Here is a 22,281-nt window from a genome sequence, read left to right on the forward strand (position 1 = left end):
CATTATGTCTGCTACGGACAGTAAAATATAATTTTATCATTAGGATCAGTGTAATACCATGAAAAGGCTTAAATTCTGAACACATTCCAGGGCGGTTTTGACAGTCACTAGAAACTCATTTCACATTAGTCCCTTACAGCCAGCAGACAGAACAAACTTTGAAGTTCGGGTCTATGGAGAAGGAGAGAGAGAGCAAGCATTATGTAACCTACTGTGGCACCCAGGCTGCTTTAAAAGAAATGTACCACTAGTTGCCCTCCCATGGCTCTGCACACGGGGACAAAGGAGAGTCTGTAGCTGAAGCAGATAACTGGACCAGGGCCCAGGGATAACTGGCAGGCTAGAAGCCTGGAGAGGGAACATGCGCTTGATGCCTTCCACAACTGGTGGGCACCACAGGGTATAGAGTGTCAGACACTGATGGCAACATTATGGTTTAGTTGGGAAGGTTCCATTTGCTTTTGTTGGGACTTTGTTGCTTATTTTGGCTTCTGTTGGTTTGATTGGTCCATATGTTTCTTTCCTATATTAGTGGTGCCCTAAAAGGAGCATTTGTTGTGATGATTCTTGTTTGGTGACCTTGGGGCAACCCAGTGTCACCCTTATTTTTCTATCAAAAAAGGCCCAAGGGAGATCTCGAATGCTGGAGGCCGGGGGTTGGGTAGCATGGGGTTAGGGGAAGGGTAGAGGGGGCTGTCATGCTGAAGACATGTGCTCTAAAACTAGCCACGCTTCTAAGCAAGCTGTTCCAGTACAGCTACAACACTGGCAACTACCCGACAATGTGGAAAACTGCCCAGGTATGTCCTGTCCACAAAAAGCAGGACAAATCCAATCTGGCTAATTACCGCCCATCAGTCTACTCTCAATCATCAGCAAAGTGGTAGAAGGTGTCGTCGACAGTGCTATCAAGCAGCACTTACTCATCAATAACCTGCTCACCGATGCTCAGTTTGGGTTCTGTCAGGATCACTTGGCTCCAGACCTCATTGCAGCCTTGGTCCAAACATGGACAAAAGAGCTGAATTCCAGAGCTGAGGTGAGAATGACTGCCCTTGTCATCAAGGCAGCATTTGACTAAGTGTAGCATCAAGGAGCCCTAGTAAAATTGAATTCAATGGGAATCAGGGAGAAAACTCTCTACTCGCTAGAATCATACTGAGCACAAAGGAAAATGGTTACGGTTGCTGGAGGCCAATCATCTCAGCCCCAGGACATTATTGCAGGAGTTCCTCAGGGTAGTGCCCTAGGCCCAACCATCTTCAGCTGCTTTATCAATGACCCTCCCTCCATACAAGGTCAGAAATGGGGATGTTCGCTGATGATTGCACAGTGTTCAGTTCCATTCGCAACTCCTCAGATAATGAAGCAGCCCATGCCCACAATGCAGTAAGACCTGGACGACACTCAGGCTTGGGCTGATAAGTGACAAGTAATATTCACGCCACACAAGTGCCAGGCAATGACTATCTCCAACAAGAGAGAGTATAACCACTGCCCCTTTACATTTAATGGCATTACCATCGCCAAATCCCCCATCATCAACTTCCTAGGGGGTCACCATTAATCAGAATCCAAAACTAGGATCTTAAATCTAAACAAAGCAAACTACGTAGGTATGAGGGCCAAGATGGCTAAGGTAGATTGGGAAACTACATTAAAAGGTATGATGGTAGACAAACAATGGCTAGCATTTAAAGAATTAATACATAATTTACAATAAACATACATTCCTTTAAGGCACAAAAACCCCACAGGAAAAGTGGTCCAACCATGGCTAACAAGACAAGTTAAAGATAGTATTAGATCAAAGGAAGAGGCTTATAACGTTGCCAAAAAGAGTAGTAAGCCTGAGGATTGGGAGGATTTTAGAATTCAGCAAAGGAGCACCAAGAAATTGATAAAGAAAGGGAAAATAGAATATGAGAGTAAACTAGCAAGAGACATAAAACAGATTGTAAAACCATCTATGGTTATGTAAAAAGGAAAAGATTAGCAAAAGTAAATGTGGGTCTCTTACAGGCTGAGACAGGAGAAGTTATAATGGGGAATAAGGAAATGGCAGAGAAATTAAACAAATACTCTGTGTCGGTCTTCACGGAAGAAGATGCAAAAAAACTTCCTGGAAATAGTGGAGAACCAAGGTTCTAGCGAGAATGAGAAACTGAAAGAAATTAGTATTACAGTAGTAAAAAAAATAGTACTGGAGAAATTAATGGGACTGAAAGCCAATAAATCTCCTGGACCTGATGGCCTACATCCTAGGGCTTTGAAAGAGGTGGCTATAGAGATAGTGGATGCATTGGTTGTCATTTTCAAAAATTCCATAGATTCTGGAACGGTTCCCGCAGATTGGAAGGTAGAAAATGTAACCCCACTATTTATAAAAGGAGGGAGAGAGAAAATGGGGAACTACAAACCAGTTAGCCTGACATCAGTAGTAGGGAAAATGCTAGAATCTATTATTAAGGACGTGGTAACAGGGCACTTAGAAAATAATAATAGGATTGGGCAGAGTCAACACGGATTTATGAAAGGGAAATCATGTTTGATGCATCTGTTGAGCTTTTTGATGTTGTAACTAACAGAATAGATAAGGGGGAACCAGTGGATGTGGTTTATTTGGATTATCAGAAGGCATTCGATAAAGTGCCACACAAGAGGTTATTAAACAAAATTAGGGCTCATGGGATTGGGGGTAATATACTAGCATAGATTGAGGCTTGGTTAATGGACAGAAAACAGAGAGTAGGAATAAATGGGTCATTTTCGGGTTGGCAGGCTGTAACTAGTGGAGTACCGCAAGGATCAGTGCTTGGGCCTCAGCTATTCACAATCTATAGCAATGATTTGGATGAGGGGACCAAATGTAATATATCCAAGTTTGCTGATGATACAAAACTTTTACAGTCTGTTTACTCTCATATTCTATTTTCCCTTTCTTTATCGATTTCTTGGTCCTCCTTTGCTGAATTCTAAAATCCTCCCAATCCTCAGGCTTACTACTCTTTTTGGCAACATTATAAGCCTCTTCCTTTGATCTAATACTATCTTTAACTTCTCTTGTTAGCCACGGTTGGACCACCTTTCCTGTTGGGTTTGTGTGCCTTAAAGGAATGTATATTTGTTGTAAATGATGTACTAATTCTTTAAATGCTAGCCATTGCTTGTCTACCGTCATACCTTTTAATGTAGTTTCCCAATCTACCTTAGCCAACTCGCCCCTCATACCTACGTAGTTTGCTTTGTTTAGATTTAAGACCCTAGTTTCGGATTTAACTAAATCACTTTCAAACTCAATATAAAATTCTATCATATTATGGTCTCTCTTCTCTAAAGGCCCCTTTACTACAAGGTTATTAATTAACCCTTTCTCATTGCACAATACTAGGTCTAAAATAGCCTGTTCCCGAGTTGGTTTCTCAACATACTGATCTAGAAAACTATCTTGCATACATTCCATGAATTCGTCCTCCACACTATTACTGCAAATTTGGTTTGCCCAGTCTATATGTAGATTAAAGTCCCCCATGATTACTGTTGTCATTGCCATATTGGTGCCAACATACAGATGTAACTGACACTGCAGGTGAAAGTTAACATTTAAAAAATGGGTTTTCCCATTGACAAAGCCTGATATAGGAGTTTTCAATGCATTTTGAGACAGTATGTTGTGACTAACTCAACATTCTAATGTATAACAGACAAATATTGTGAAATATCCAGGTTTACATTTTCTTCTTTCACAACCGCAGCAAAGAATATTATATTTTCATAGTTGGACAGAAGTTGGTGTCACGAGCACCAGAACGTATTCTTTAAATTCCACAATGATACAGACAATAAACAAGACCATGATTGGCAATAGCAATTAGCTAGCTCCCTGATACACCATGACATGCTTAAGTCTTCTCAGTCACCCAAGAGGGAGGGGAGTAAGAAAACACACTTTATTTCACTCTATAAATGAATGGTGATAAATCAGTTAACTTTCTTACCAGACAGTGGTATTCTCTCGGCCCAGTGCATCCAGCAGCACACTGACTGTGGCAGCAGTCACTGGGGTGATGACCTCTACATCGACCCGAACACTGCTGAGCGCAGATTTTCTTTGTGACTGAAAACGTGGAAAAGATTTTCATTACTTCTGACCGATGAATACAATTCTTAAATAAACCCCTGAAGCTGATATCCTAACAACCACTGCGGTCACTGGTGTCATCCAGATGATGCACTCACTGTTTAAATAGCTGCATCCAACAGGGACATTCCTCTACATTTCTGTTCCCTACATTTATATAACAGCAAATCAGGGTTGAACAGTGGGAATGCGAGAACGGATAAATACTTTAGAATTTTCTTTCATTACTTTTTGAGAATCAGGGAACATGATGCTGAACTTACTCTCAGTAGATTTAATTGGGTGAGGTAGAGTCCATGACAGAGTCAATTATATTTTAGGATCTGATGGAAGATAAAGTTGAAGGTTGAATGGGGTTTGCTCATTCATACAATATTTATTTATATAATTTCCATTTAGCATAAATCAATAACTTGTACAAGTGCATTCCTTGTTTTAAAATTCATATAGACTAGAATCGTTAACAGCACAGTAGGTTGTCAAGCCTGTGCTGGCTCTCTTGCAAGAGCATTTCAGCTAGTCCCACTCTCCCATTTAAATCATAAATCTGTTTATTATAACATCTAAATGCTTACATGAATGAAAATGCTGCAATGTTTACATTTTCTGAAAGCTGGTCCTGTCATACAAAAAACAAAATCGTTTGGCCAACAGGAAATCCATTTGCAGCTATTTTACAGCGTGCTGATGTTATAGCTACCACTAAAACTAACAAAAAAAGAATTGTTTAGCTCTAGAATTTAAGGGAATGCAAACTGTCATACATTAACAATGTGTCAGGCAGTCAAACGGGCTGCTGAAATACTTCCAGTTATGCATAGTAGATGTTTTACGAATATTTAAATTAAATGGATGGCAACATGCATATTCCTGCAGTTCAAACGGTGATGGTTTCAACACATTTTGTCTGTAGGTAAATTAGTTACACTCAGTTGGTAACAGTTAAAATGCTACACACAAAGATAATTTGCTGGAGATAACATTTTCAATAGATTTCAATGGAGGCGGAGGGTATGGTAGAGATAATTAATATTTAGTGTCAGTTTTTATAAATGTTGATAAAATAAGAATGTAGGTGAACCAGGAGTATATGGAACAATTGCTGGGGGTGAGGGAGAGACAGACAGACAGGGGGAGAGGAGCAGAAAGGGGAGGAAAAGAGCAAGAGACAGGGATGAGGGGTGATAGCAATGGCAAGGAGGGTGAGTGGAACGGTGGGGTAAGGGAGAGATGGAAGGCAAAAGAGAAGCAGGACAGCAGTGAAAGATGTTTGCATGAATAGTTGGGGGAGGGGGTGAAGGAAGGAGAGAACTCTTTCTCAGAGCACATCTTAAATTCGGCCAACACGATTGTTTTTCTCAGTAGGCAAGGAGAGCAAGGGCTAATATGCTGCTCATGGAGAGAGAGAATGCCAAAAATCTGATGAGTGTGAGGGGGGGAGTAGGTGGTGATGGGTTGGACGAAGGCAAGGGGCCAAAGACAGAAGACACATTTTGTGATTTTTAAGCAATGCAGAAACCTTCAATCTTGTTCTGAGCAAGATATCCATTCAGCTATTTGTCAAAAGAGTTGATCCCAGAACTTCAGAATTGTGGAACTCCTTACACCCCTCAATCTTTTCCTCCACCTACAAATCTTCAAGCTTTTAAAGCTTGGTATTGATTAATTGATCACTAATTTTTGATTATCTTGTCTCCTCTCTTACTTTTTTCAACCTTGGTGGCATTTGGCAATAAAGCCCTTTATCTTGGTTTTAACTAAACTAAAGTCATAGTTAGAGTTAAAGTTAACATAAAGCTGCTTAGCTGTACATTATCCATTCAATATTTTAAAACTCTGGCTCACGTTCCGTACTAATCTTCTTTTCTTCTCATAACACATGTGGCTTAAGCCACAACATCATCTATGTTGCCCTTTGCTTAACCCTGGTCAAGGCATCAAGACGTTTTGAACTTAAAGCACGGGAACAGTAAACAAAATTCTAATACGATAGCAAAATACTGCAGATGTTGGAAATCCGAAATAACAACAGAAAATGCTGGAAAAACTCAGCAGGTCAGGCAAGTTCTGTCACCAAAAGCAGCTTCATCCCTCTCCCGTTATATGGAATTAATAATAAAACATTTCTTATGGGATTTGGCAGTGATCGTTATATCGCTGTGCCGTGCGCATTTGCTGCACTTTGACAAAGTCCAAAATATCGGACAGAAACATATTGGATCGCAACTACCTTAATTCTCACAGTTAATGACTAAACTGTTATATAGAACCTATCTTGGAGAACAAGTCATTGCCATTTTTGGAATACATTTTCTGGTAATCAATTGAAGTTTCAGTTTAAGCAAAATGGTTTAAAAAGGCATGAATACATTGGGATCTTACCACGCTGGCAATCTTTTTAGCATGTCATGATAACCCCTGGCATGGTAAAGTCCTGATATAAACATGTCTTGCTTTCACCACGGTCTTGGAGCAGATATCTTCTACACTTTAAGAAATAGCTGACCACTAAAGTTAGGACCCAAGTTGCACCTTTAGAGGGTGAAAGCAGATCCTGGAAAGAAGATGAATGAGTCTCTACAGAGAGTACAGAGTTTAATAGCTGCTAGTCACATATCTATTGATTCAAGAGCAATCCAGTAATAAACCACAACTTAAATGGTCTGATTTTTAAACATGAAATTGCAACTCTTCATTTTAGCAGCTGAAAAGCTAACACTTACATCTCTGACAGTTCTCTAAACCTGGGCCCCAGCACGCTTCATCTCGACACTCTGCGTGACATTTTGTGCCTGTAAACCAAAAAATAATAAAGATAATGCAACAATTAATAAAGATAATGTAACAATAATAAAGATAATGCTACTCAACTACAAAACAAAATATTAGTCCAAAAGCTCAATAGTAAAGGAATCAGTTATAATAAAGGTGATTCGAACTGTCATCTTTCTCTAACTAATGAGAGAAGAAACACCCTCTCCCAGAATATCAAATCAAAATATCATATTTACCATAATTGAAGATGAAGGAAAAATAGTAGATTTAATTATTTTCTGGAAGTATTCAGGAGGAATGAAAATAATACATTTAACATCCTAAAGGGTTCTAATCTTCAAGGATTGTTTTCTCCTCAAAGTGTGTTAAAAATCATGTGAAATCATTGCAAGTAGAAACAATTGAGGCCTTTACATTTAGGAGTAAACGTTACATAGTAACACACAGCAGGGTAGCAAAATGGAGCAGTGAATTAATATTTTAACATCCTGCGTTCTGCAGGAGTAAGACACGAGCTTGGTGTATTTGCAGCCACCATTTTCCCAAATGACATGTGACTGATCCCAATGCCGAGTGGGAACCAGGCACTTAATCACTGTAGTGAAGGAGTGATGAAGAAAAGCATCTAAATTCACAGGGATCTGCACCTCCTGATGATCAAATCGAGTGGGATTACTAAAGCCCTGTGAGCAGGTCCTGAGTTCATTCTAGCAGCCGTCTGGTATTGAACGATCGTTTCACCACCACTGCCACTGCCCCATAAGTTTCCGTTCTGGCTTCCTCCATATGTGTTATCTAGCCTGGAGGATTTTGAGTCTTCTGCCCCCTTAGCCTATCAAGTACCCACTCCACATGGGTTTCAGAACCCTTTAGGGTGTTAAGTGTATTATTTTCATTCCTCCTGAATACTTCCAGAAAATAATAAAATCTACTTAGTGGCCCAGAAATTTGGGTCGGGGGCTTCACGCGGGTGCAAGCCCCCGACCTGCAGTTACCTTGCGCGCCAGCCATTGAGCTGTGGACCCACGTGGAATTCCGATCCGGGGCCTGGTCCAGCTGCCAGCGCGCAGTGCTTGTGTATCCCAGGGGCGCAGTTAGTTCGATGCGTCCCCTGGGATCACGTGGGCCATGGACAGCCAATTGAAGCAGGGAATGCTCCATTCATAAGTCCGACAGGAAGTGCTGTCAAACTTAGAAATACTACGGGCCCCTTCTTCTTACAAAACATCACTAAATCTTCAAATAAATATTTATAAAAATCACATTTTTTAAATAAACTATAAATTAAATGAAATAACTATTTTAAACAATAATTTAAATTTTTGAAAAAAATAATTTTATTTTCTAACGGGGCTAAAAATAAACTTACCTTGCTTTAAAGTATTTAAAAATAATAAACCTGTGGAAAAAATGTTTTAATTTTAATTAATTCACCACTTACCTTGTAAAAAGCAGGCCTTACGCCTGCTTTTTACATTTCTAGCTTCTGCAGACTTACCCTCCTGGGAAAACCTGTAAAAAAAAACGAAGTTCGATGCGCACGCACAGCCTCCCCTGTGCACGCGTTCGACCTCTGAACCCCTGCTTTCAGGGGAACGGAAGTGCCGGTTTCCAGCGCATGCGCAGTGCATGCAGGAAACCGGCACTTCCATTAGGCCTACGGGTGAGTACCCCGTGCGTACTCACCCGTGGAGACCCGAATTTCTGGGCCATTATTTTTCCTTCATCTTAATTATTCCACCATTTGCTTTTATAGTTTTAATATTTTCCCCAACCACCCTTATTGATACTGACAAAATGTTTTATTATTCTGCTTAACACCCTTTCTAATGTGTTCTTTGGCCCAGTACTTTCTTTCACCAGTTTCAGGAATTAAGGCATCCTCAATGGTTGAGAGATTCCCTTCCTCAGCTGTTCCCAGTTTCCATGTTTCTGCTGCCTGGGATTCCCCACTATTGCTGCTGCCCTGGCTCATCTGTTTACCGTGCACTTTCCAGCATCTGTTCTCACCCTGGATCACTATCTGACCCCCTGCTGACCCTGGACCACAATCTGACCCCCTGCAGACCCTGGACCACTATCTGACTCCCTGCTGACCCTGGACCACTATCTGACCCCCTGCTGACCGTTGATCACCATCTGTCCCCCTGCTGACCTTGGACCACTATCTGACCCCCTGCTGACACTGGACCACTATCTGACCCCCTGCTGACCCTGGACCACTATCTGACCCCCTGCTGACCGTGGATCACCATCTGTCCCCCTGCTGACCTTGGACCACTATCTGTCCCCCTGCTGACCTTGGACCATTATCTGACCCCCTGCTGACACTGGACCACTATCTGACCCCCTGCTGACCCTGGACCACTATCTGACCCCTTGCTGACCCTGGACCACTATCTGACCCCCTGCTGACCCTGGACCACTATATGATTCCCATGCTGATGTTGGAACATTATCTGATCCCAATGGTGACGCTGGACTACTCTCAGATCCCTATGCTGATTGGACTACTCTCAGATCCCTATGCTGATTGGACTACTCTCAGATCCCTATGCTGATTGGACTACTCTCAGATCCCTATGCTGACCATGGATTATTTTCTGATCTGTAAGCAGACACTGAACTAGTCTCTTATGTCCCAGCCTAACTCAACTATTTTCTGGCTGAATTTTTCCTGTTCTGATTGTAGCATCCTTGACCTAACCTCATGCCTGTACTCTTACTGTTGCTGTATAATGCCCTCATCCTCCTGGACAGGCTCAGGGCTTTCGCTGCTTCAATCTAGGCCCCTTTCATTGCACGACTGCAACTCTCCCACTGCCCAAAACCACCAACTGTCTTATTTCCCTCCCCCAGAGCATTCCCAATTTAAATGGTCCCAGGATGAATCTATCTGTTTTCCTTTTCACTCTGCCTTCTGCCTGTGCCTGCTCTTAAACCACACCTGCCCAGGCTACAGCACTATGTCTGCATAGGTCAAATTCACCAGTGACACCTGTACGACTGTAGCTTGGTATCCCTCCTCATTTTTGTGAACCTTCCTGCTGCCTTCAATACAGTCAAACATGCCGTCCTCAAAATGTCTCTTCTCCACAAATCAGCTGTGGTACTGCTCCCTCATGATTCCACTCCCACCGATCACGTTGCAAACATCACCTCTAAAGCAAACTTCTCCTCCCTTGTCTGGAATGTCACATCTGGTGCACCCAAGGGTAAATCCCTGGACACTCTCTTTACATTTACTGAGTACCCTTCGGTGACTTCATCCAGAAGCTTTTACAAGTATGCTGACAACTTCTCCACCCGCTCCATCAACTCCAAGGCTATTTCCACCCTCTCCAAGTGCGTGACATTAAAACCTGTATGAGCTAAAATTTCTTTCCGTTAAATGTTGGTAATACCAAAATCATTGGGCTGAATCTTAAACCCCCAAAACAGGTGGGTTGGGGTCGGGCAAGATGTTAAAACTCCAACCCGACCCCAACCCACCCACTTCCGGGCTAACCAAAGATGGGACAGGGGGCGGGCAGCTAACCAGCTCCCAGGAGGCGGGCTGGCTAATTAAATATTTTAATGAGGTTGGCAGTTGAATTTCTCCAACTTTCTCCTCATTGACCTCTGTACTTCCACCTACCATAAACTGTCAACCAGAACACTGTGGACCATGTTCTCACCAACACTAAGGTCTGCAACCCCATCAGTGCTCTCCTCGCCAATTTCCAAGTGTTAGGGAAATTGACAGGATTGAAGGCCCATAAATCCCCAGGGCCTGATAATCTACATCCTAGGATACTTAAGGAAGTGGCCCTAGCAATAGTAGATGCATTGCTGGTCATCTTCCAAAATTCTATAGACTCTGGAACAGTTCCCATGGATTGGAGGGTAGCTAATGTAACCCCACTATTCAAAAAAGGTGGTAGAGAGAAAACGGGGAATTATAGACCGGTAAGCCTGACATCGGTAATGGGGAAAATGCTAGAGTCCGTTATAAAAGATGTAATAGCAGAGCACTTGGAGGCGGGTTTCGGTTTGGGTGGGTTTGAAACCTGCCTCCACTGTTAGTTTTCAAAAAATTGTGATTTTCCCATGATTGGCCACTTGATTTCAGAGGTATGGGGTGCCTTTGGTCAATTAGTGTTTTGGGACTGAAACTCGCCTCTGCTGACATCACTTTTCCAGTCTGATTTTATGGCTTCTTGTTGCCTTGGCTCATTCCACAGGATTTCTGCCTATGCTGCACCACCTGCAGCATAGTCTGAGAAACCACTATGACCAATTCCAAGGCAAGGGCCTCTCCGAGGCTTTTGGATGAGGCGCTGCAAATGTTGTTTGAGGGGGTGACAGCTAGCAGGGAGGTGCTCTTCCACTTATCTGGGAGGAAGAGGCCTCCCAAAGAAACCAAGGCTGTGTGGGTACAGCTGGCAAGGGATATGACCTCCAGATCTGTGTGGAGATTGGGAGAATGTTTCTGTGTATTGATGAAATGCCATCCCTGTTGGAAAGCATTAAAATGATTTGATGCCAAAATGTTGGCATTATGGCATCTGTTCTTTCTCCTTAGGCAGCTCCACATTGCGGGCTCCGCCACACTTGCGTTGTCAGGCTGGTGGCCTGAATGAAAGGAGGCCAGAGAGTCATGTCCATCGTCAATGATGTCTTAGGATGGAGCCAAGGACATATGCCAACTTGGGCAACCTATGCAATCTGGCCATGATAAGTTCAGCCCTTGCATCCCGGGCAGCCATGTGCTCGCATGCTGCCGCTGCTGCTGGTCGATACACTGGCGCTCTGACCTCCTCCTGCTCCTCCTCCTCCTCCTGTTCCTCCTCCACCTCCTACTCCTCCTCCTCCAGATAGAAACATAGAAGATAGGAGCAGGAGTAGGCCATTCAGCCCTTCGAGCCTGCTCCGCCATTCAACGAGATCATGGCTGATCATCCAAACCCTAGCACCCGGTCCCTACACCGACAGCCATCCCACCCAAGCCCTATCCCCCTAACCCCGTAACCCCACGTATTTAATCCCCCCTAACACTAAGGGCCAATTTTTATCATGGCCAATCAACCTAACCCGCACATCTTTGGACTGTGGGAGGAAACCGGAGCACCCGGAGGAAACCCACGCAAACACGGGGAGAATGTGCAAACTCCACACAGACAGTCACCCAAGGCCGGATTTGAACCCGGGTCCCTGGTGCTGTGAGGCAGCAGTGCTAACCACTATGCCACCGTGCTCCTCCTCCTCATCCTCATTTGAGGTCCATAGAGAAAGAAAATGAATGGTTCCCATGCTGCTTACAGATGCCTCCGTTGGGGAAGCGCTCATTGCAAGCGGGGAGAGGGTCTTCCAAGGAGGTCCCACAGTTGATAAATTCAAGCTGCAGCACCTCTGACTTCGGTTCCTTCTAAAAGTGCTCAAAGACATTTAAAAGCAAAGTTCTGGCACCTGCAAGTAATCCTTGATGAAATAAATGATGTATTGTTGGCCCTGTAGCTGTGAGGAGACCACCCACGAGTCAACCTGCCAGGTTTAGCTGGCGTGGTTTAGGAGGGTCGGGGAACATGCTGAAATGCTCGAAAAATCATGATGGCCTCTCAAAATAGGCTTAGAGAGGCCCTTAACGAGCATTTAATAATGTTACCTAGCGCTATGGCCAGCTGGAGGCGGGATCGTTTACCGACCTCCAAAACCGGCACCTGCAAAATCCCGCGGAGGCGGATTGGAGGCGGTTTCCGAACCCATCCTCATTGTTTCTGATTTTCCCACCTCCAAATTTGCCCCCTCCGATGTCAGAAAATCGCCCTCCATGCTTTCTATCTTTGAAAACAACACTTCCTTAGTAAATTCTCAAGGCAAATCTCATCAGAAGTGCTCCATATTTAGTAGATATCAATCATCTAACCAGAATCATTACATACAGGAGGCACATAAGATTTATTCTTCAAACTCAAAACTGCAATCAGAAAGATGTTACATTATCTCGAAGGTTTTCTCTTTGTTTCAAATCCCATATTGATAGCCCGGCCTGTGTGCTGTGCATATTTTTCTTTTAAGTGAATGTCTATCCAGAAGGGCATCATCAGCGCTGGAAGATTTATGTATGTATCGAAGGTAAAAACAGTACGGGGAACAGCTGGAGCTAACATCATCTGGCAGAAGAATAGGTGCAGCTGAACAGTTTAGATAAACTGCTGATTCAGGTTTCTTTTAAAGACAGCAAGCCAGCTGTCTGAATGAAGTTTCTATTTCAGAAAGCACAGGCTATAGCTCTCGATTGACCGGCTGGTTGGCATTCCGCCCTGAAGTGATGCCAAGCAAAGGTCAGGCAGATTCCTGAATTTGGAAGAAAAGTAACTTTGAGCCACTGTTGTGCACTTCCTAGCAGCTGATTAGAGAGGAATACTGACGAATGCCAGTGAGCAGGGTGCCCGTCTGTTCTCTTGGCTAGGTTAAACTTGTGTGGCAAGCTACACACATGGGGAAACATGAAAGATCAAATTCATTTACTGGTTGGTAACTCTAGGACTTTTAGGAATTGATTGTGACATATCTTTACTAATTGTAAGATACCATCTCAGAAATAAAACATTTCATCTTAACCATCAATGGTGGACAGGTGAGTTCCTGGTAATATTACAAGCAGCAGACTACAGAGGCTCTAGCCATTCTCTAAACAAAACTTGCCTTGTTGATTTTATATATACCAAATTAAAAAATGTCACTATAATATTTATCTGGTCTTTTCTTGTATACATAGGGGACACAGATTTAAGGTATTGGGCAAGAGATACAGGGGGGATGTGAGGAAAAACGTTTTTACGCAGCGAGTGGTGAGGACCTGGAACTCGCTGCCGACGGAAGTGGTGGAAGCGGACACAATCAATGTTTTCAAGGGGAGACTGGATAGGCACTTGAGGGAAATAAACTTGCAGGGCTACGGGGATAGAGTGGGGGAATGGGGCTGACTGGATTGCTCTACAGAGAGCCGGCACGGACTTGATGGGCCAAATGGCCTCCTTCTGTGCCGTTATGACTCTATGACATACATCTTCCAATCACTTGTTTTATTTAAAAGCATGCCAATGTCAGAATGTCACAATAGACCAGCTTTGTGCTCAGCAATCTTTCAGACATTATTTTAGTGATGGTTTATAGCCCTGAATGTATTAGTTACAAATCCATTTAAATGCTTCTGGAATGTCCTGTGGGACCATCAAATGTACATTCCATGTCTAGCAAGCTACTGTAGCGATGCTATAATTGACCAATTAATAAATAAAAACATCTCAAGATTTAAATGATGTACTACCACAATGTATATGTAACGTTACAGATAGCCTCGACCTTACTTTAGTTTTTCTTCTTTCCCACTGTAGTCTTCACTGGTCAAACATCATTGGTTGACTGGGTGGGATGACGAGCTGCTCCCAGCTCTCTACCAATGCAGCACTGTAGCCAGCTGCTCAGGTGAATGACTTTCCCATTTCCTTTCCCCTTTTGTTCTCTATTCATGTTCCCCCTGAATCACAGCTGAGCTCAGGAATTCACTGTGTGGAGAACTGTGGGTGCAAACTTATGTTCTTCCATGTGACAGTATGGTGGATCTATAAAACATTATGCTTGATTATAAACACACACTTTCCATTTTCCATTGTTAAAACACATCAAACTAACATGTAAGATTTCTTAAAGGTAGCTCCTTAAGCCCAATTTTTTCTTCCTGATCATAGTTTGACAAAACGATGAGGGCAAATTTGTCATCGTAAAATTGGTGACCTCGGATGATCCTAAGATTCTCCAGCGGGATTCTTGAAATTTTGTTGAGGGCTATGAGGACATAACCTGGAACTTCCTGAATACTCATCATATATTATATGCATGAAAATCATATATCAAAGGCCATACATACTTCACAAGATGCTATACAGACATACACAATATAAACATGGTCTATTCATACCTACTTGCAGTTGTCAACTTTCCTTTTCTAATTTTCCTCCTCTGTTCTCCTGCAGGCATTGATTCCTTGCTCAGGTACTTTACAGTGGGCACTAGTCGCCCTTTAGCACCTCACACAAGTTTCCATTATTTGCATGCGAGCTGTGAGGCTATTCAACTGTGGGGTCTTCCCAGCCAAGCATCATATTTTTCTCAGCTGACATCCACACACATGCTCTTCCAACAGGAGTCATTGCATTCAGCTCAGGAACAGCAAATGTTTCCAATTTTACCCTCCCTGTCCCTGGGTGTTTAAGGCCATGGTATAGCAGTCCTATCCCAGCACCAGCTGAAAAACAGCTGACTCAGCACAGACCAGACATCAAACCTGTGCCCTACCTGGTCTCTACAGTGCAGCTATTCATCATGTCAGTTGACTGAAACATCAGAGAGTTATAATCTTGTGTAATAATGGAGTTAAGTGGCAAGTACATCATAAACCAATGTGCTATTTCTGATATTAAAGCCTTTAAGAGTTTTTTAAATTAAGAAAGTAAGAGAAGGCGCAAGATGCATAGTAAAGAGCAAAAAAGAGGAAATCACGTTTTCTGGAACCAACTTTAGCAGTGGTGGAAAAGCTGGTGCACTGTTCAAAAGGCAAGAGGTGAGTAGTTGTTGGTTAACGAAGAGATATGAAGAACTGTGTCTGAAGAATTGAGAGAAACAAGATTTTCTTTGCTTCCATTGAAGGCGATGCAGATCATCATTCAGTCATTGCACTGCGAGAGTACAGACTGTGCGATGTGAAGTTGATGAATGGAGAATGGAATCATCAGCAAAAGGGTGGACAGGGTCAGATGATGAATGGAAGAGATCATTAATATGGGGAAGAAACAGAGTGGAAGAGAGAATGGAGCCCCAGGGAACCTGTGATTTAATGGAAAATGAGTCAGAAGGTGAGCCATCTACTACAGCACAAATAGTGCTATCGTCTGCTCTTAATTTGAAGTCACTTAATATGAATTATATGATCATGTGAATTTTTTTTGAGGACCCAATTCCCACTTTTCTGTGTTAGTTATGTTGCTTAATTTGAATTACTGGATAATTCCTTTTTTAGTGCAGAAGTGACTATGAATTATTGGTGTGTGACTGAATCTATGAGGAAATGAGTGACGAATATAGCATTCATGGGAGGTTGTATAATGTTAACTTGCTTATAAGTGCATGGTGCCAGAGACAGTCAAAAGCTTTGGAGCTGTTTAAGGCAATATCAGATGACTAAGTCAAAGGCAATTTTAAGTCTTGTATATATGTATTAAATCTGTACATGACATGGCACAGTGCTATTACCCACTGATGCATTGTACATCAAATTCCAGTCATTTAGCAGTGATCAAATCTTCACACATCAAGTTCCTTGGCCATTGACACACACTGCTGGTAAGAGAGAGAAAATGTCTCCCACATGCCATATCCATATCTTAAAAATAAATTATAAATCACACAAGTTGTTACAGGTGACTTCAACTAACCAGAGATAGATTGGGAAATTATCAAGGGTGCAATAGGGGTGAAAACATTATCCAGGACACTACATTAGATTGCTACATGGAACCATTAGTCAAAGTTTCCACATGAGTTGCACTATCTTTAGATCTGGTAATAAGCAGGAGCAAGGAGACGGCAGAGCAGGTCACAGTCAGAATAAGATAGAGTTTAAGAGAATTAGTTCATTAGAAACATCCGACTTTAGAAAGGTAGAATTCGAGGGGATGAGAGGTGAGCTTAGGCAACTGGACTGGTCTGTCCTGGTCAAGGGAAAAAGCAAGGAAAAGTGGATTGAGAAATATTACATATGGAATGCAGAACAGACAGGAAAAAAGGATAATGGGGGAAATATAATTGTGGGTAACAATGACAATAAAATGGGGACTAAGGGCAAAGAGATTCTTCTTAAAGTACAAAACTACAGGTAGTAAATTGGACTGGTGTGAATAAATAAACAAAGTTAAGGAGGTTAAAAAACTGATGAGGTGAACTATAATGGCAAACAAGTTAGGATAGCAGGGAATATTAAAAGAAATGTCAAGCATTGTTATACATTTGCAACAAACAGCTAAAAAAGGAAAAGGATGTCACTGGATTTTCCATGCGAAGGGAATGGGATTACTACAAGAGACAGAAACTTCAGATGTGGCCATCACTGATCGGCTGGGGAACTCAATGGAAAGCAAGGCATCAGGCCCAGATGGATTTGATACTAGGCCATTTAAAGAATTGACCAGCAAAATCGGTCACATCTTCCACACTATATTTGGGGAATGATTCTAAATAGAAATACCACCCGAGGATTGGAAAGCAGCTAGCATTACACCAGGGGCATTGGAAAACTACAAATCAGTGAGCCCGACATCCATTATGCATGAAATATTAGAAGGCATTCTGAAAGAGGGGGATAATGAAACAAACCGACAAGAGTATGGTATGGGATTGCAAGGGTTTATGGGAGGGAGGACCTGCCTGACAAATTTGCTGAAGTTGTTTGAGGAAATGACTGATCTTGTAGACAAGGAAAATTCTATGGATGTAATATATTTAGATTTTAGAAAGGCTTTAACACATGCCACACAATAAAATAGTCCACAAAATAGGAAGTTATGGAGTAGGAGGCAAGCTACTGAGGTGGACTGCAAATTGGCCAACACAGAAAAAACAATGATTGTAAATGGAGCTGCATTGATAATGGAAAGGTTCACCAGTGGGGTGCCACAGAGATCAGTGCCACGGCCATTACTATTTACAGTGTACGTATAGATCATTTGGAGCTGGGGACTGAGCTGCCTAAGTTTGCAGTTCACATCAAATTTAGTGGAGGCTTTTCAAAACTAGAGTTGAAGCAAACCAAATAGAATAGGGCAGGATACATCTGGGAGGTAGGCTGAGGAGCAGAAAATTGCATTTACTGTGGATAAATGCAAAGCAGAGTGAAGGAAATAAAAAGTGGAAATATAACCTAAACAGTTCTAGGTTCCAGGACGCAACACAGGAGAGGGATCTGGGGGTGTCATGTTTCAGAATTTCTGCCTATTTTATATGGCAGGATTTTGGTGTAATTTATATATTTATATTAAAACAATATTAAGTTAAGTTCAGCTCACAAAAGGTTAAATCCACTACATTCAACTACTGGGAAATATGGATTAGAATGAGACGAAAAAGCTCACAAAGTAATGCTTCCCACATACCACTTCAGTTTGAGACAATGGAAGTTCATGTAGACATTCCACTGAGCATGCACACCTATTAGGCTGGAACTACCTGTTCATTTGAGGATACGAGGGGGGAGCGGGGTGGGGGGAAATTGGATAAGGTGAAAAAATGGGCGCAGGCACCGTGATGTGAGGTGTGCACGTGCCTGTTCAAGGCGCGCAGGCAGCACATTAACTTTGTGGTGCTTACTAGTTATAATGATTGCAGTGCACAGCCTAGCACGGAACACGCTGCTGATGGGCTGTGCACTGAGCAGTGGGCCAAGGTTTGCGTTGTTTGAACGATGCTAGCTTTACTTAAAGCTAGCCTGCTCCTCTTAAAGGCAGTCTACTGCTCTTAAAGGTGAGCTGCTTTCTGCAGATGAAATTTTTTTAAAGTGTTCAGCACTTGGCAGTCTGTACCTCTTAAAGGTGAGCTGCCTTCTGTTGGGAAAGTAAGCTGTGAGGAGGACACAAAGAACCTGCAAAGGGTTATAGATAGGTTAAGTGAGTGGGCAATAAGGTGGCAGGTGGTGTATAAAGTGGGGAAATATGAGGTTATTCACTTTAGTAGGAAGAATAGAAAAACAGAATATTTTTTAAATTGTGAGAAACTATTAAATGTTGGTGTTCAGAGATTTAGGTGTCCTTGTACAGGAAACACAGAGGGCTGGATTTTCATTGAGGAGGCGGGTAGGAGGCGGGACTACAACTTTCAGGGTTGTAGTCCCGCCTCCATCGAGTTCTAGCCAACCCACGCGATTTTGACTTGATTGACCTTGTTGCGCCCGCCCAGCGGGCTCAGCAGGCCAATTAAGGGCGACCTGGCAACAGGTGACATCACAGATTGAAATTTCATCTGTCAGGACCTTTTGACAGATGAAATATCAGCGTTTGACAGCTGTTTGGAGCTGTCAAACACTGACAGTCTGTACTCTAAGTTAATTCCTTCCTGTCAGGATGATTTAGAGATCTCCCCGGAACAGAAAGCTGAATGCTGCAATTTTTGACAGCTCGCAGCCATTCTGCTTTCTGTGCCGGTGAGATGAGGGACTCCCGAGACCTGAAGGAAGGAAGGCTGTAAAGGTGAGTAAATGTAAGTAAAACTTCTTTAAACACTTTACACACACCAAACACACTTACCTTTGCACTCATGCACCCATCACTCACCTGAACACCGGACATCTCGACCCCTCCAAGCCCTTCATCCCGACGGTCTGCCTCCTCTAACCTGGCGTGGTTTGCAGCCATCGGGAATCCCACACTTGAACATTAACAATAGGGTTAGGCTAAAAACTGCCTGTTAACTACCTGTTAACAGGCTGTTAATTGGCACTAATCCCCTTCCCGCCTCAGGGAGGCGGGTCCCAGTGTGGGGTGTGTACACGCCTCCTTTGAAATTGGCATGGAGGCGGGTTGGGGGCAGGATGGTGTCGAGACCCTCGAATTCGGGATTTTAACCCCCCACACACCTCCAATCCCGCCTCCACGGCCCAATGAAAATCCTGCCCAGAGAGTTAGCATGCAGGTACACCAAGCAATTCAGAAGGTAAATGGCATGGTGGCCTTTATTGCAAGGGGATTGGAGTACAAGAGTAAGGAAGTCTTGCTACAATTGTACATGGCTTTGGTGAGACCACACCTGGAGTACAGTGCTCAGTTTTGGTCTCCTTATCTGAGGAAGGATATACTTGCCTTAGAGGCGGTGCAACAAAGATTCACTAGATTGATTCCTGGGATGAGAGCCTTGTCCTATGAGGAGAGATTGAGTAGATTAGGCCTATACTCTCTGGAATTTAGAAGAATGAGAAATGATCTCATTGAAACTCAAGATTCTGAGGGGGATTGACAGGGTAGATGCTGAAAGGTTTTTCCCCCTGGGTGGAGAGTCTAGAACTAGGGGACACTAGAGAACTAGGGGATAAGTGGTCAGCCATTTAAGACTGGGATGAGGAGGAATTTTTTCACTCAGAGGGTTGTGAATCTTTGGAATTCTCTGGCCCAAAAGGCTGAATCATTGAGTATATTCAAGGCTGAGATAGATAGATTTTTGGACTCTGGGGGAATCAAGGGATATGGGGATTGGGTGGGAAAGTGAAGTTGAGGTCGAAGATCAGCCATGATCTTATTAAATGGTGGAGCAGGCTCAAGGGACCGAATTCTAATGTTCTTATGTTCTTATGATGAAAAATGGTAAAAGTGCTTCAGCACTAACCCAAATGGCACAACAGGCCAGGGAAAGGGCATGTAAGGTCTCGGACGCAGCACTCAAGCTTTGTGCAGGGGGTCAACACTGGAAGAGAAATTCTCTACCCACAGGGGGCCAGGAGACCCTCCAGAAAGAAGGATGTGGGACCAGATCACCGAGGCAGTCACTGCCAGCAGTGTTACCCCCAGGACCTGGCTCCAGTGCCCAAAGAAGTTTCATGACCTGAAACGAGTGGTCAAGGTCAGTGAATACATCTTCAAAAGCTGTCTCCTATCAACTGCACCTCTAGCCTCACACACTGCTCAATGCACAACCTCCCCCCATCTCTCACATACCAACAATCTCTACCAAACACGAGGCATATCTTACATTCCTAGCTTCACCTCACTCCCTTGGAAGAGACGGTGGTGACCATTCTTGGCAGGGCATGGCTGAAAGAATACAAGATGCTGGTATCCTCCTACATTATCCTATTTCTCACATCCCACTTCCCCCTCATCCCAGAATATCTTCTGATTTACAAGCTGCACATGGTGTAAGCATGCATCTCTTGCTTTACCCCCTCCCCTCACCACAGCCCTACTCTTATATCTTCCTAATTTCAGACACCCAAGAAATCGAGCCTGCCCAGCCAGTGGTTCACCAAGAAGAGGGAGAGGAGAGTGAAGAAGAAACACCATCACCCCCAGCCACCAGCTCCTCAAGGTCATCCTGCAAAGCCATCTGCAGCCTCCCTCACTGAAAGTCAGCAGCCTTCCACCAGCCATACCACTGGGGTAGCACTACGTAAGAGCACTGGGATAGGCAAAGGTAGATGCAAGACAGTCACTAAGGGAATGCACAAGGGTGATTACTTGATTTTTTGATGTAATATTGGATGCATTTATGGATAAAGTTGGATTGGAAAGTCTGCTGTGTGGTGGCTTTTATTTCAGCATTGTGGCCAAGAGGACGCTGTGATGGTCAGTAACAGAGGGAGAGTGAAGGTAAGGAGTGGGACAAATATTGAAAGGGGAACTGGGGCTGTGGTCACTGGTACCACAAGCGGATGATTCCATCCTGGATATCCCAGCCAGAAAAGGTCTGGCTGGGTTGCCTCCTTCCTTCCGCCTTCTCCTCTTCACTCTGCGAGCAGCTTGTACCCTGGCACTAACCGTCTCCTTTTCACTATGGACGTCCAATCCCTCTACACCTCCATCACCCACCAGGACGACCTGAGGGCACTCCGCTTCTTCCTTGAACAGGGTCCCAACCAATCCCCATCCACCACCACCCTCCTTCGCCTGGCTGAACTTGTTCTCACATTTAACAACTTCTCCTTTGACTCCACTGACTTCCTCCAAATAAAAGGTGTTGCTATGGGAACTTACATGGGTCCTAGCTATGCCTGTCTTTTTGTGGGATATGTGGAACATTCTTTGTTCCAGTCCTACTCAGGCCCCCTCCCTCACCTCTTTTTCTGGTACATTGATGAGTATATCGGTGCCGTTTCCTGCTCTCGCCCTGAACTAGAAAATTTCATTCACCTTGCTTCCAATTTCCACCCTTCGCTCACCTTCACGTGGTCCATCTCTGACTCTTCCCATCCCTTCCTCAACTTTTTTGTCTCCATTTCTGCCGATAGGCTATCGACCAACAACCACTTTCACAACCTTAGGATGCCCCAAAGCTCTTTACAGCCAATGAAGTACTTTTGAAGTGTAGTCACTGTTGCAATGTAGGAAACATGGCAGCTAATTTGAACACAGGAAGGTCTCAGCAATGTGATAAATGTTTTTTTAGTGATATCGGTTGAGGAATAAATATTGGCCAGGGCACTGGGAGAATTCCCCTGCTCTTTATCAAATAGTGCCATGGGATCTTTTATGCCCACCTGAGAGGACAGATGAGGCTTTAGTTTAACGACTCATCTGAAAGACGGCACCTCCGACAAAGCAGCGCTCCCTCAAGTGTTTGCCTGGATT

At 43.4% G+C, this 22,281-nt stretch overlaps 1 pseudogene; it reads right to left on the reverse strand.

The window, feature by feature from the left end:
* LOC147117250 (epidermal growth factor receptor-like) overlaps window positions 1-22,281 on the reverse strand; it is a 164,462-nt pseudogene that overhangs the window by 59,607 nt on the left and 82,574 nt on the right.

Source organism: Somniosus microcephalus, chromosome 5 (assembly GCF_052327205.1).
Source record: "Somniosus microcephalus isolate GS21.2 chromosome 5, FLI_Smic_1.0, whole genome shotgun sequence".
Taxonomy (NCBI): domain Eukaryota; kingdom Metazoa; phylum Chordata; class Chondrichthyes; order Squaliformes; family Somniosidae; genus Somniosus; species Somniosus microcephalus.